Here is a 13,660-nt window from a genome sequence, read left to right on the forward strand (position 1 = left end):
AATTTGACATCACCAAGTCTGACATACTCTTCAAAGAGCTTAATTGCATTCTCCCTGAGGCCATCTGAGGGTGCTATGTCTCATGTCCTTGACTGGACAACTTTCGCCCTTTGCCTCTTGGAATGCCCTATGTACCAACATGGCAATTGAACAGCAAGTGTTTTCTGTCATTATTTCTGGTTCACAGTAGGAGCTAGGCTGTTAGTAGACTTTGTTATTGTTGTTGTTATTGTGTCACGGGGCACTTGCTCTCACTCTGAGTTTTGATAGTAGGGTCGGCTGACGCGGGTCGCTCCTCTCTTTCCTTTCCTCTCTTGAGCGCACAGTCTTTAATCAGGTTTCTGAATTCCTTTCTGAGAACAACCTGCACGACCCCAGCCAATCCAGTTTCAAACGCAGACACTCTACGGAGACTGCGCTCTGTAGTGGAAACACTACGATCAGCTAGGACTACTGGACACGCCTCTGTTCTACTATTGCTCGGCTGCCTTTTACACAGTTAACCACCAAATCCTCCTCTCCACACTTGCTGAGCTTGGTTTCTCAGGATCTGCTCTCCGCTGGTTTGAGTCCTATCCCTCAGGGAGATCCTTTGCAGTATCTTGGAGGGGAGAAGTGTCGAAATCCCACTGCTTGTCCACAGGGGTACCACAAGGGTCAGTGCTTGGACCCCTTCTCTTTTCAATATACACCACCGCACTTGGTGAAGTCATCCGCTCACATGGCCTCTCATACCATTCATATGTTGGTGATACCCAGCCTGGGTATCATCAGCCTGGTGCTGCCATCTCCAAAAACCCCTAAGTCTCTAGCCAGGCTCTTTTCTTCTGTGGTTCCCCGGTGGAACGAGTTACCAAACTCCATTCGTTCTGCAGAGTCCCTTGCAATCTTTAGAAAAAAACTAAAGACCAAGCTCTTGACTGAACACCTTCTTCTTTAATAAGAAAAAAAGAAAAAAAAAAACTCCATGCACTTTTTGCACTACTTTGTAGCATTGTCTTGTCGCACCTATGTCCAGTTGGACCAGAAAGTTGCATTAGGGCACTTATTCTTGTTGTTCTCTCCTGTCTAGAACCTCGCTTGTGTTGTATGAAAAATCTCATATGTACGTCACTTTGGATAAAAGTGTCTGCCAAATGACAAATTGTAATTGTAATTGTACCAGAATAGCTCCCTTCTGCTTAATAGGAGTTACCACACCAACTGGGCGTATTTGGTTTGGTAGGACCGTGGTCTTTCCCTTGGTCTTCCCGGTAAACTCCTTCCTCCCACTCTGCCTGAAAAACACCCAAGGCTTGAGCTTGAATCCTCCAGCCTTCAGGGTCCGCTCCACACTTGCTGTGATGGTTTTCAGCTGGTCAAGGTCATTGTAGGATGTGAAAATGTTATCGATAACATAACATAATTATCATAACGTAATTATTGAAGGCTCTCAATGAAGTGTTGGAAAGTACCTCTCGACATTGCTCTACCAATTCTGGTGAGAGTTTATTGATGAACTCCTCTTGATCCTCTGTGTATTTCTTCTGCCTTTATCTTCCTCAGGACCCAATCTCCTCGTAGTTGTCACTGGGTTGTACCCTGGTGACGTGTTCACACCTGCAGTGCTGTGGACAGTTCAACATCATCAAAGTTGACCCATAGAACTTCCTGGATCAGACATTTGACTTCCTTGAGTTTCGACTCACACTCATTTGCAGTCTTTGCTTGGTTGAGTTTTTGCTGTTCAGTTAACACAGCTTCCTCATCTGTGTCCAGCCCTGCCTCCAGTTCTGCAATGAATCCAGTCTCCACATCATTATTAGCTTCCATGACTTTCTCGGCTCCTACTGTGGGTTTCCTGAAACTGTCCCTGAGCCCCTCCTCAGACATGTCCTCATAGGTCCTGATAACATTGTTGACCAGATGAGGGAATAGTCTCTTAGCTGTCGTTCTTTCCACCTTGAGCTGCTCCACTGTCTTCCCAGTAGTTTGATCAGCCATCTTTAAGTTTTATCTTTCCTGGATTCCAGGCTATTGCTGCTATTGCTGTTAGGTGTACGAACACCCTGAGACCAGAGGAAGGCGAACTCAAAGTGAAGGCTACAGGGATCACACAGGGCACAGGCAGGTAGAAACAAAAAGGGTTTATTAACTAAGGGTGTCCACAAAAACGGGAGCAACACAAAGCGAGAGCAAAAACACGCTCTGAAGAATCTGAGCTCCAACTCCTCTCACAACCGAGGCTGGGCTGAGGGCTATCCACAGGGCGAGACGCTCCTAAAACAAAAAGCAAAGCACAGGTCAGCGGACCGAGAAAGACACAGGGGATCAGAAGACTGGCAGAGGAACACACAATACCACGGAGGTAAGCAGACGATCTGACCACCACTGGAGAGAAGAGCCGGGGTTAAATGCATCCGTTGATTGGAAGGTGATGAGATGCAGGTGTGTGAGAGGAGGCGGGTAGGAGGGGCTGCCGAAACAGGTGCAGCCACTTAACACGGACCTGGACAGACAAGGGAAGACAGACAAGACCACAAGGGGGCAAGGAAACAGGGAAAACACAGGGAAAAAAAGGGGAAGACAGAGCCCTGCCTGACAATTGCTGCTATTGCTGTATGTATTTTTTTACTGTATTTAAATCATATTTATTTGAAGTAATATTAAACTATACAGTTCTTTTTAAGCAACAATTTTTAACCCATCATAAGCCAATAACATGCTGTAACTAAACCATTCAAATTTTTATTTTATTTTATTTTATTATTATTATTAATTTTTTTTTTTTTTTTTTTAACATTTTTGTGACCACAATTAAACCAGAATATACTTCAAATACCAATTAGTCAATAATCAACATTTTTGTCATTAAGGCCCCCTATGCTTCTACTGACAAACATCAGATTTACAAATCAATCAGCTACTAATAACGAACTAGATTCTAAAATAAACGAACTCTGGCACACACAAGTGCCAGAAGTGTTTAGTGAAGTGCGTATCGAGACTTGTGTCGTTTAGAGTGAGTGACGTCACTGGTGACGTTTGAAGTCTCGCTGGTTCAGGAATTGGTTCGACTATCGGTGCGATTTATGAACATGTATATACCGCAATGGATCCACTCACACTTTGTGGGTTAGTGTTGGCGATTTGTTGGTTTGTGTGTGACATTGAGGTGTATTTTGTTATACTGCTGCTTATTTTGATGGAGCCTGTGAGAAAGAGAAAGTTTTCCCTCGTGTGGAAATATTTTGATCTGATCTCTCCCAACAAAATAAGTACACTTTCAGTAACATTATTACATGTGTTTTTTGTTTGTTATGCAATGTACTATATTTTTACGGTCTTTTCTTTTAATCCAAGGTGAAGTGTTTGTTGTGTGCTAAAGAATTGGGGTACAACAACAACACCTCATGCTGAGGCATTTTTGTGCTTTGCATAAAAATAATGAGGGGAATGTGACTGGACCCCGCCCATATTTTGTTTCTGAATACGTTGTGGCTATGTTTTTTTGTATCTGCTCTGACTCTGTTTCTGTGTTTCTCCAGGGCTGAAGCATGGCAGGGGCAGGGCTGATCTCAGCTGAGGTGAGCGGCAGCCAGACACACCTGTCATTAATCTCCCCTCATTAGGTCTCTCTTTCTTAAGCGGGCTGTTCTCACACTCTGGTGCCAGATGAGCATGGTTCATACCTATTGTGTCTCGCCACAGCTTCAATCTCCTGGGGCCTCATTTATAAAACTTGCTTATGCACAAACAGGGCTTGAAAGTTGCGTACGCAACTTCCTACGCAAAGGTTGTGATTTATAAAAAGAAACTTAGCGAATGTGCGCACTGGTACGCCAACTGGCGGTGCAGATGGTGAGGTGGTGAATTGAAACCAGATTGATCTCATACATTTAATGTCATCACATATCAGACTTATAGACCCGCGTAATCATAAACACCCAAGTCTGCAGTGTACTGTATGCACAATGTTCATATATCATACTTCCATCTTGATGGATTAGTATTATTTGTGACAAGGTGTGTAACAATCATTCAATTTGCTGAGTAAGCATATAAATAGTGCGATGACACTCGTGCGTAATGCTGCACAATGGATGCGCTGGCACTGCTGGAAGATCACGCAAATGGTAGGATCAGGATGGAGAGGAGTTTTAGGGACCACGGAGACTTCCTGGCCCATGATGATGACTGGCTAATAAGCCGATTTAGATTCCCTAGAGCGGTCAGATCTCTTCTCATCTCAGCGGTCTCTTCTTTTTAAATTCTGCCACAGATCGCTCTGTGGCACTGGAACTATTCACTGGGGCGGCCTCCCTTTTTTTTTTTAAATTTTATTTGTGATGCCACTACTGTGACCACCAAACAAAATATCCTTTCTGGCCTCCACCTCACCCACAAGCACCTCGATTTCAGTCTCCATAAAATTTCTTGTTCTTTTCTCTGCCATGATCAAACGTAAAATGCCATTGATCAGCAGGCATATTTATATGCAAAGACATTCATGAGGTACTTTGCATTGACCATTCATGGTAAAATGTGGGTGTGTCGGGGGAGGGATGTGAGGTGAATCCACCTGCGCAATCTTCCAGGTGGAGTGTGATTTATAAAGGGAAAATTACGTGCAGGTGTGAGTACGCACAGTTTTATAAATCCGAATATTTTTTGGCGTACGCCATTTTCAGCTTTTGGGCGTACGCACATTTTTAGTATGGATTCTACGCAATGTTTTATAAATGAGGCCCCTGGTCCCTGCCATGCGCCTCCAGCCGCCTTTTCCTTGTTGCAGTTTTTCTCGATTCCCTTGTGAGTTGTATTGTCTGCCTGTGTGCTTTTTCCCTTAGTGGAGATTTTTGTTCCTTACTAGTGCTGTTGAGTCTCCCTCTAGCTCCAGTTTTCTTTTGTCTGCCTGTGTGGCTTTCCCCTTCATGGCGATTTTGTTTTCTTTCCAGTGGCTGTTGAGTTTCCCTCCAGTACCGGCTTGCTTTTGCCTGCCTGTGTGCTTTTTCCCTTAACTGAGATTTTTGTTCCCTTATTAGAAGCTGTTGAGTTTCCTCCAGCAGAGACTTCGTTTTCATCAGACTGAGCAGCGTCATTCCTGTTTCGGAGAGCTTTTCTGTTGCTACTTTGTTTAATAAACCTTTGAGAACTTTTCCTCTGCATTTGGGTCGTACTTTCCCAGCGCACACATCACAGAATAAAATTAAAGTCCTTAAGTTGCACAATCAAATTCACTGCCCTCTTCATGTTCACAAGCACGTCAACTGCCCCTTACCTTGTTAAAACACTGCAACAGTTTGAAAACAATTGTTCTCCTGTCATTATGAGTTATTCAAACGTTGACAAAATTATTTATTGATAAACATTTGACAAGTAATATTAGATTCCATTGTATTGTTATCTTACATACCCATAACACAATAAACAAAAATATTAATTTTATTTATATGAATGAATACATGAACGATACCTGAAATGCATTTATTAAGGTGAATTAATTTATTTTTCTTGTCAGTCATTCCCAAGGCTGCACTGTTGTAGGACAGTCTTGAGTGTATTACAAATAGATAAAATTACTTAGAATATATCTGACTGTTTAACAGTCTGACCAGCAGGGGGGTTTGTGTGCACACGAAGCCTCGAGAAATGAACCTTTTTGTGAACCATTTGGCTGGAAGGCTTCAAGGTTTCAAGAAGCTTCATCTCGCCATCACTAATTGGCAGTCTTTCTGGGGAAAACCTGGTCTGATTAGGAGAGACGGCATCCATCCCACTTTACATGGAGCAGTTCCCATCTCTAGAAATCGGACAGAATTAGTAAACTAAATCCATGACAACTCAGAGTTGAGTTTGGGAGGCAGAGCTACAGTCCTACATGGTTCTCTGCACTTCCATTAGAGCTGTTACCCACCCAAAACTCCATAGGTCCCGGACCACATAAACTAAAAGTAAACAAAATAGTAGTTATCCATAAAAACCAAATAAAAATAAACACCATCACTGAAATAGTACAAGATAGGGGGATTAAATGTGGACTCAACATCAGATCTCTGTCCTCTAAAGCTGTTCTAGCAAATTAGTTAATACCAGACCATAATATTGATTAATTTTGTCTGACTGAAACCTGGCTGTGTCATGAAGATTATGTTAGCCTAATGGAGCTACTCCCCCCAGCCATATTAATACTCACATTCTTGGAGACAGGAGGTGAAGTTGCAGCCATTTTTGACTCAACCGTAAGCCTAAACTCAATTAGAACTCACTTGAATGCATTGTTCTTAGTCATTCACATGAAACACTGCAGCCAGTTTTATTTGTTGTAGTGTACTGTGCTCCAGGTCCTTTATATCTTTTTCCTGAGCTTCTATCAAGTTTAGTCCTTAAAACTGTAGGTGATTTTAATGTTAATGTGGATAATGATAGCCTGAGCACTGTGCTTATCTCATTATTAGACTCAGTTGGCTTCCCTCAGAATGTACATGGACAAACTCACCGTTTTAACCACACTCTTGACCTTGTTCTGACATATGGCCTTGAAATCTGAGCTAAATTTAAGGTTATGATCTTATCAGCATTTAACTCAATGCCATGTCTCAATACAACAAAGGACTCGTGTGGTAACTTAAGTCTCCCGCCAAATGGATTCATGGCAGGTTCATTGCATATGACGCTTGACACTTAACCCCCACAAATTAAAGCAACCTTCAAGAAAAGTACAAAGGAAAGAAGAAAATAAGAAGCTTTCTCTTCACACTGCAGCCAGGCTGACAGTCATAATTCCAATGAACCATGTATTCCCCTAGCCCTCAGAAGTGATGACTTCATGAGCTTCTTTAATGATAAAATTTTTACTGGTAGAGAGAGAATTCATCACCTGCTCCTCTCAACTGGTCATTGAGCCATTGGCCATTAAGCCTGTCATATTTTTAGCAGTTTTTTCCCCGTCATCCTTCATCAACTAATTTTAACCTGTATTTTATACCTCTTCCCGACTAAGATGGTTAATGAAGTTTTACCCTTAATTGGCTCTTCTTTATTATATTATTATATTATATATTTTATATGTTATATATCAATGATCAACCTGTCTTTATCGAAAGGCTGCGCACCACAGTCCTTTAAAGTAGCTGTAATAAAACCTCCTCTTAAAAAGCCTAAAAAAAAGCCCTATATATGCTTCCTTAAGGGAATATTATATTATTATATAGAAATAAACTTTGTAAAATCATAAAGTATGTCTTACCTTTGCTGTTTTGTGGTCAAAAGTTATATTTCAGCTCGAAGAAATGCTAATGTCTACTGCTTTGACTGTGTTAGTTTGAAATCAATCACGAAGGTCCTGGTTGTTTACATAAAGAGGAGGGGCTTTGTAGAGTGGTGGGTACGCTCTTAATGCGATATACTATCTCTGGGGTTACTTCCTTCTGGATCATCATTGGCGTTTCTATGTTGAATTTGGGTGCTGCTCCTCGATTCTCTTGATCTGAGTTAGTTCAATCAACTCTGAGTATGTTCACCTTGAGTTGTGCGCGTCCACAACCACTATAAAAAAGCCATCATCAATGGAGCCCCGATACCACAAGTCACCATGACAACTGAGAAAAAAAAGATCAAGTTATTTTACCCCTGATGGAGTTGGAGGTCTTATTGCAGGCCTATGGGGAGTATAAGCACATATTTCAGCGTAAATGTAACACTGCTGCAGCAGCGAAGGAGAGAGAAATGGCATGGGAGAAAATTTCTACCCAAGTCAACGCATAAGTTTGGATGTACTATTCCACTGACTTAACATGATTGTAGCATAGAGTTATGAATATAAGTAGGAATAAAATCTGATTTTCATTTAGGTGCAATCCAACAGGGGAAACATGAACTTGGAAGCAGCTAAAAATGAAATATAAACATCATTCAAAAAGGAAAGGCATATTTTGCTAGGCTTGTACCTCACATTTTTTTTTAATTGACTTAGGCTATTAAACAAAGTAAATATTAATGCAGTGGCTACTTCAAGTAGTAATTTAAACCCCTAACAAAATGTTGTTTTAACACTTCATCTCACTCAATACCCCACTGAGTAGATTAACACTTGATACGTTTACACATTTTTATTTTATACGTATTGAAGTCATTTAAAATGTGACGATGTATACATGAACACTCAATAAAATACTAATTTAAAAGAGATTAACATTTGAGTTCTGCTCAGCCTACAGAAAGAAGGCAAAGGCCCGAAAAACAGGTGGAGGGCCACCTCCACCACCTCTGACAGAGGCGGAGGAGCTGGCCCTCAGCCAAAACCGTGATGGACGGTGGCTGAAGGCATCCACGGGGGAAGCTCATCTGAACCTGTCACCCCCCAGGACACAAGTGCCTACATCAGTACAACAATATGTTGTTCAGTGAATGGGCGGTCTTCAAAGAAAGTCATTCAATCTCCTACAGGGAGAGAAAGAAGGCAGAAATTAAGTAATTGGCCATGGACTTCTCTAGTCTGCACTTTAAACTCCTAATAAGTGTGGCACACACTGTATGTAAATAGGAGCACAAAACATTTAGAAACATGTCAGTGTAGTTATAATATTGGTAATAATAGTGGTAGTAATGGTCATAATGCAGTTCAGTACAACACACACCTTTCACTATGACCTCATTAATAGACATACAATTCAATGTACACATATCCAACTGTCAACAAAAATTGATTAGAGATTTGATAAAAGTACCAGTCATGGCAGAGCTGTTATTCACTTCTCTGTCACCCTGTGAAGTAAAGAGACAAACTGTTATCTTGACATAATGTAAAATTAAATGTCATCCAAAAAATACTTAACAGTAATATTCTTTTCAGGCTGCACTCAGCAAAATATTTATATACATGGGCCTTTGTTATGGGGGATATGTTAGGAAGCCTCCTTCCTACTGGGCAGTTCCCCGTAATCACTGCTCACCTACAGTTGCTCCCTGGTCACTCATCACCAATTAGCTAATACAGAAGACTGACATCTGACTAACCAATATACAACAGAGAAAAACACGGGAGATTTACAGGAAATATTTCAATGGAAGAACAGCTGTTGAGAAAGGTAACATACTGTTAGGATATGCCTTTTGTATTCTCCTAGTGTTTTTTTTTCCGTTCCCCTTATCCTTAGTGTTATTCGTCTGTTTGTTTCCCCTGTCTGTCTGAGACTGGGTGTGTCTTCCACACTCACTGCTGGCCCTGTCTTGAGTCATCATGCCGGCAGTATTTAGGGGAGACTTTCTGGATGCCAGTTCATCCCGATCTCTCCCGTGTGTTGACCTATCCTTCATGTGAGTATTATAAGAAGAAACTGTTGAACATTCCTTCCTTTGAAGTTTTTGTCCGAGAATTATCCTTTTGTTGTGCTTTTTATGCTAAGCATGTGTCTTGGGTGACCTGATCACAATTGGACAGCTGAGACACATCACCTTTCACACCTGTCTCTCATGCAAAGGTGTCCGGCTGCCCATGTGTTCAGACTTCATTACTGGCTATATCACCTCTGCTCAAGAGCTTTGAGCTTGATAGCAGAACAGGCAGGCAGGCAGGAAATCCACACAGGGTAGTCACAACTAAAAACACTGATCCTCAGGAACAGGTGGCAGATAAACCTGGGCAGATGCACTGACAAACAGGTAAGCAGGCAGGCAGGTAGCAAGCAAGCAAGCAGAGCAAACTCTCAGGCTGACAGACTAGGTTACCATGTTGCATAACAGATGGTTCAACAAATACTGGTAGGAGAGCTGGTGCTTATATACTGTTGTCCACAGGTGAGTCTTAATTGGTGATTGTAGTCAGGTGAAGAACTGTAATGCTGTACATTTTCACAAGCCCATGTCAAGATGTGATGTTAAGACACAGAAAGGGAAAGGGTACAGTTTACTCTCTTAGAACCCCGATTCTGTGCCATCGGTGTGTGATTGTGTTTGTATGGGTAATGCTTGTAATGAGCAGCTGGCTTAGGTGCAGACTTGTGTGCTTTGAATGGTCATCAGAAAAGAAAAGCGTTGGACAAATACAATCCATTTATCATTTCTTTAGTTATGCCCATACCACATTACACTGATACCATATTACATGACTTTTGCATGTGATCTACAAATTTGTGTAAAATTATCTAATCAAAGGTGCATCCTTACAGCTCAATAGACATGATGGGTAATTATCCTCCAGGCAGATTGTCCAGTATCTCAGTCTGTGTCAACTCTGTGCCAAGTGAAAAGAAGAAGCATTGATCAAATCTTTTCCATGTTGGCATTATTTATCCAGCTGACAAGCCAGCAAGCTGTTTTCTGGGACAAAGACACTGGAATTCAGGCTAGTGGAGTCTGCTGCCAATATTTAGCTCACATGGAGAAGCCATGCATCATACAGAGACACTAAAATAGTAAAAGTCACAAGTCTACTTCAATACTGAGCTCCTCTTTGTCCATTTCACAGATCTTAATCTGTCTAAATCATTAGTAATTTAGTCCCCAACCCTTACTTTTCCCAGTAGCACACAGTCCTCTTTTCAGGCTGCGTTCATGTGTAGTTTCTTGTGGATCCTGATGGATTTAGGATTAACTCCAAATAGTGGTATCAGTTCTAATTTTAGTCATAGTGTGCATTAAGGATTGTGGAGCATAACTTAATGCAATAGTATTTCTCAAGTGCAATATAACATATGACGTGCAGTTTTCCTTGTAAGAATATTTGGCATTAGTATTTTTATGGACAGTAGGATTTTTACGGTATTTAGTATTTTTATAATCTGTACATAATGTACATATACATAGTTGTTTGTCTATTCTGTATCCTGTACACTTTTTTTTTATCTTGACCCTTTTGTGCCACCGTTTTTGGTTTTTGTAATTTCTTGCTGGCTGTAATGACTTAATTTCCTCGGTGTATTTTGCCAGCCTGATTTTGTTGATTTGGTTATTTTTCCATGTAAAGATAAAGTATGTTGTTACAGTTTTTGCCCATTGCTTGAACACTATTGACACATGCTTAGACCAAAGTAACAAAACTTGAAGTTTTTGTTACTTTACCTTAAACACAGTTTAACCATACCGTAAACAAAACTGCTGCTTTGCACTTTAGTTGCAATTCTGCAACACACCTCTTCCTTTCTGCAACACACTTGCTCCTGCACACTACACACTATTTCATACTTCATTCATAAATGAAATCTCAGGGTACCATTGGGAAAACACATCCATTCAAGATACAAAACACAATGGGTAACTGGAAATACTTAGACACACACCTGAAAATACTTACTGACAAAAATGAACACCAATCAGCCAGCCACAAATAGGCCTCAGCTAAGCAATAGTTGGCTAATGATCCTTTTACAAAAAAAAAAAAGGTATTTCTGTGAAACACACAATACAGTATAGTGCATAATACTGTACCATTGAGATGTTACAGTACTGTGTACAGTATACAGTACAGTACTGTAAATACAATAGAGTTCTGTGAAACACGCAGTGATTATATTGAAATGTTTCAGTACTGTGTATGGTATAAGACAGTAAAGTACAGCATATACATTACTGTAAAAAACAACCAAACCAATAACAATTTGTGATTGCATTTTCCTACATAATGGCTAGAAGACAGCAACGCCTGTTCACCCAAATGCAGGAACTTGCCAACTTGCCATTGTGGAAATAGTCAGAGCAAACAATGCAATCTGTCTGTAGCATAGGAGTTTCTCAAAATATGAAATAATGTTAGACAGGAGAAGACTAAAAAAAATAAAAATAAATAAATAAAAAAATTAAAAATAAAAATAAAAAAATCAACCTGGCAATATTTAAAACAAATACTACTGGAAATTTGAGAAATAACCCGGCAGCTGGCTTCTTAGCTACAAAACCACACAATAAAAACACAACCAATCGATGCAGTGAGTAAGTTTTCTTATTTTCAATCAAATATTAATCAAAATATATCAATAATCAAACTTAACTGTCTCTCAATTCACAAATGTCCATTCATAAAACAGAAACCAAATTCAAATGAAATATTCAGAGGGTAATCACAAAAAATCAAAAGTTCTTTAAATAAATAATAACAGTTCACATCAGTTAATGAAGAATGCAAGGAGAGAGAAAAAAACAGCGTAGCTTGAGGTCAGACATTAGGAGAAGCCAGGAGAGTTTCAGGAAAAAGGGGACTTATCTGCTTGAAGTTCATCACCCAACTCGGACAGATATTTGCCACTGCATCCAAACAGGGCAAGGACCGTAGAATCAGCTTCTTTTGTGCCTGTTCCAGGGATCAGCTTCTTCCTCCAGTGTCCAGTTTAATGCACAACTTCCAACCCATCCTTAACAGTCGGTTTAATTCACTGTTTCCTTGTAATCAAGCTGGTAACTGAATCAAAATTTGAGTAATCTCCTTTTCTTTCTTTCTCACTTCTCACTTCATTTCAGTCCTCCTTCAAGCCTCCTTTGTTTGATTTCCCTTTCTCTTTTGAGCTCTCAGGTGTGACATCATCTCCCTCCCCCTTCCCTCCCAGCTCAGGTAGAAAAGGCTGTTTTGTCATTTCCTTTTCCCCTTCCTGCTACGCGTCTCCACCAGCTACGGCAGCAAATACTTGCTGACAGGCAAGTATTTATCAACATAAGTTATTAGCGTTATTTTTGTTTTATTTTCTCTTTACTGCATGTACTGTACTGTAAAGTATAGTACTGTAATGCACAGTATTGAGTTGATGTAATTTGTAACCTTACAGTAATTCAATTACAGCACTTTACATTTTTGGTTGTTGTGAAAACCTGTGTTGGGAAAAAACATAACAAGAACTGTGTAAAAAAAACAGTGTTGCATTGAGCTTCACAGAATGCTCTGAGAAACTGAATAAAAACAGTGAAAATTAAAGACTGCAGTGTTTTATATAAAGTACACTAGTGTGTTGCTGCTAATCTGAAAGTGTATTCATGTGATGCAAGTATCATTTTGTCATCAGAGTGGCATTTTGACAAAGGACTGTTAGGTTTTGATAGCAAAGTTTCAGTTTGACATAGATGTGAATGGTTTGTTTCCCAGTGTTGTGTCTTATTTGCTTGTGTGCAGAGTTTTGACACAGTGAGCCAAGTTTTGCAAAAAGTGCTCAAGCAATGGGCAAAAACTGTCATGTGGCTTTTTCTGTCTGTTCTGATGTTGATCAGGAGTCTGCACAAGTTGTTTTATTTTGAAAACTGACTGCTTCTGAGACATGCTGCAGCATTTCTGGTGGAATCACAAGCATTTTCTGGAATCGTCGCAAACAGCTCCGCCGCCTGTATGGCAGCCCAAACACGGCAAAAAATCAAGCAGTTAAGCTTTTCTGCACATTAAACATATTTAACCTCAAGGATAGAATTTCTCTTTTTTGTCTCACAAAGCACTTTATGCTCATAAATCCAGTCTTTGAGGATTAATCACAAATCTGGCAAACATTGTCCTGGTGAGGACAAGGAGAAAATGTCTTTGGAGAAATTTGGAGGCCCCAGGCAAAGACCAATTTATGGCCATTTGCGATTTTGCTTAACCCATGAATGGCTAGTGAACAAAAAATATCCAGGTGCAGCCATGATCCATGGGAACCTGCAATATGAGAAACCACAAAGACCCCAGGGAAGAAGCCAAGTTAGTAACATGCAGTAATGGAACATGAAT

The sequence above is a fragment of the Chaetodon auriga genome, chromosome 21, assembly GCF_051107435.1.
Source record: "Chaetodon auriga isolate fChaAug3 chromosome 21, fChaAug3.hap1, whole genome shotgun sequence".
NCBI classification, from domain to species: domain Eukaryota; kingdom Metazoa; phylum Chordata; class Actinopteri; order Chaetodontiformes; family Chaetodontidae; genus Chaetodon; species Chaetodon auriga.